Source organism: Trachymyrmex septentrionalis, unplaced genomic scaffold (genome assembly GCF_001594115.1).
Source record: "Trachymyrmex septentrionalis isolate Tsep2-gDNA-1 unplaced genomic scaffold, Tsep1.0 scaffold17, whole genome shotgun sequence".
NCBI lineage: Eukaryota > Metazoa > Arthropoda > Insecta > Hymenoptera > Formicidae > Trachymyrmex > Trachymyrmex septentrionalis.
Genome location: NW_017304864.1, coordinates 1,738,892 through 1,742,238, shown reverse-complemented (window position 1 = coordinate 1,742,238; position 3,347 = coordinate 1,738,892).

Below are 3,347 nucleotides of genomic sequence, written 5' to 3'. Positions count from 1 at the left end.
AATTAAATTAAATTAAATCCGTTTTCACAATAAGATTTAGATAGATTATTATAACAGTACGATATTTTATTATTTTGTGTTGAAGTAGAAAGTGTCTGTTGAAAGTGTTTTAGTCAATGTAATGAATCATTACTTTATCTTATCATCCTACCATTTGAGAAATTCTTTAAGATAATTTCTTATCTAATTGAATTTCGAATGTGCAGTCTATTGAGAAATGTATATATAGTTGATTATACGGCGTGAAAACTCTGTAATAAATTTATAAAAGAAGATTAAGATTATACGTCTAATTAGGAATGTAATACATTTAATAAATTTAATACAAGTAAAGTGCCTGTTATGTGAGCCCTCGCGGATGTTGATGTATACGAGTAGATATGATGTTAAAATAAACACGTACGTATCTATTGCGTTATGAATATTTAATTTAATTATTTATACATCATTTGTACACAACATCTGTGGAGGCTTACATTGGCATTTTACTTCTATTAGATTTAGTCTTGGAGCCACTCATTACTATTTTATTTTATACAATTAATAAAAAGAAATTTTCGACATAACATGTTAGTTTATATTGTTTTTTATTATACAGTTTATGATTTGTATACAAATCAATGAGTCATGATGAGATATTGTAATCAGTTATTGGTAAGCACTCGAGTGTGTTTTAAAAGTTTCTTCATACTTATAGCTTAATATTTAACGCATGAGCGAAATCATTTCATGTTATACATCAAAGATAACGAAAAAAAAAAAAGAGAGATTGTTATCGATTTATCCAATACTCGTACCATGGAAGGGCAAAGAATACTGGCTTAGGAAAATCGGTCCGACAAGTCGTTTATATTAGTCTCATTTGACGTCCATGTGTCAAATATAGGCACACACAGATAACACTTAGAGACTGAAAGTCAGAGGAAGAAAAGAAAGAGAGTAGTCTTGAACTCGTGATTTCAGATCGACAGACTAGAGCGCTGTATGCGTGGCTACTAGCGCCAACATATGCATTGGATTCTATATCTTATACTTAAATGCTAGAGTCACGTTCGAAAACACCTGATTCTACCTCCGAGTATCATTTCATTCTTGTTTAACATTTGACGAACAAGGATAAAATGATATTCAAAGGTACTCGGGTAGTATAGTTTTGAACGCAGCCTAGAATGATACATGACATTTTGTTTAAAATTCTGCTTTATATCTTATGTTTAGCGCATAATTCTTCATATTATATAATTCTTTAATTCTGTTTATAGGATAATAGGAATTAGAGAACTACAAAGCTAAACAAATTAAAAAAGAGTTAATATAGAAATGAAATTAATTTAATAAGATGATAAATAAAAAAAATTAGTTTGATACATTTTTTCTTTGAATTATTATTTCTCAATATTGTTATTACATATATGATATAAATCGAGATACGATTCTGAAATTCTATATATAAATAAATTTTCTATAAATAAATTTTACATTTTATTTTATAATTATATTTCAAATCATATTAGCAAGTTAAAAATTTTTTTACAAATTAATTTTAGTTCACAAATTTAAAGAGCAATTTTTTTTATATAAACAATAATTTTAATGTATTCATATAGATAAATAAATCAACTTTAATAGATTCCAATGTGGTAAATGCGGTCGCGAATAAAATCTGAGTCCACCTCTTCTAATCTATTTATCAGGAAAATTTTCATAAATAAAGAAAAGAGAGAGAGAGAAAAAGAGAGAAGAGAGATCACTCTTGATACGCCTATATATGTTAAATGGTAATTCTATTGTTTTTTATGAATTAATTTTATTATGTATAAAATGAAATTTTATAATTGCATAAAGACTTTATATAATCAATATATATAATAGGTATTTAACGTATTAGACGAATCTATAATTCTACGTTTATAAGATAAGAACAAGAAAGATAAAGCTAAATAAAAAAAGCTTAATAATAAGATAATCATATCAATATATATATATATATATTTAAAAAAATATTAAACATAAAGAACAGAAATAGATTCGAGATAGATTGAAAGAAAAATGAAAAAAGGAACCGTGATTCGTATATTGATTTTAATTTACATGTTGTTAATGTCAAATTGTTTTTAGTATAATACTCCGTGTATGTGATGTCATCTAAGCAAACTTCCCGGACCAGTCTGTGCACACAAAGCAAATTGTTTACGTAACTGTTTTTCATTTGCAACTGCGCATGTTTAACATTAAAAGTCTCAAGTTCTCTAGTGTGATAAGCGTAATACACGTGATAATTGGCTAGGATAAAGTATTTTCAATATATTACGCCTTATCACAGTTATCACAGAATTCGGCGAACTCGTTTGTCGCATTTTATCAATTACGTTTACAGCAGAATAAAGTCTACTGTTTATCATTTACCCGTCTCTGCCCTTCAGAGATTTGGTTCGCGTCGTAGAAAATTGCGTTCGATGATGAGGTGAGGCACCCTGCTGACCTTTATGTTCCCCTTTCCACTCGATTTAACAAAGCGGTTATCTGCATGCAGACACATACGCCGTAATATAGGGACGGCGCCTTGCGTCATCGTCCGGTAATCCGCCAGCTCGTATATCAAACAACGATTCGGGAACTACGAATGCACGCTCGTCTCGCAGGCGTTACCATAAATCACACCTTAATCGAGCATTTGGTTTGACTTGTTGCGCGATCACAACGTATGCTGAACATGCATTCCTCTCTGGATGTATAATTTAAGGGCCTAAAGGGGATACCCAGTAAACAACAATAGCTAACAGTAACATACATTACATTGATATTACAAGCTCAACAAACCGAATTGGCGCGTAATTTATAGAACTAGGAAATGTATTTGCAAATCATATACGAATATTATTAAATATCAAGATCTGAGAGATTTTATCAAGAATACAATTTTGTCTTTTAATCGATTTAATCTCATCAGTCTAAATTTTATTTATAATTGTTCTAATTTTCTATTTCAACATTCTAACTGTTACGTACAACAGATGTATTATAATATACATTTATATTGTTGAATAAGAAATTATTATATGTAACGTTATTATTAGTTTGTATTTACTGGGTAATAACCTGTGCGTGTAAATCATGTCAATAATGAAAGTAAAAAAAGTGGAAACTATATAAATAATATTCTTTTCATATATCAATGCCTTTCAATACATTATTCCAAAAATACTGCATTTCTTACATTCTGAATTGCAATCTAGCTTGTTTGTTGTTAAAGCTATCGCTTTAAAACGATTTTAAAAGGTCACATCTTTTTTCAAACAAGTTTCAATCTAATCAATTCTATGTACCAATATATATATATATATATA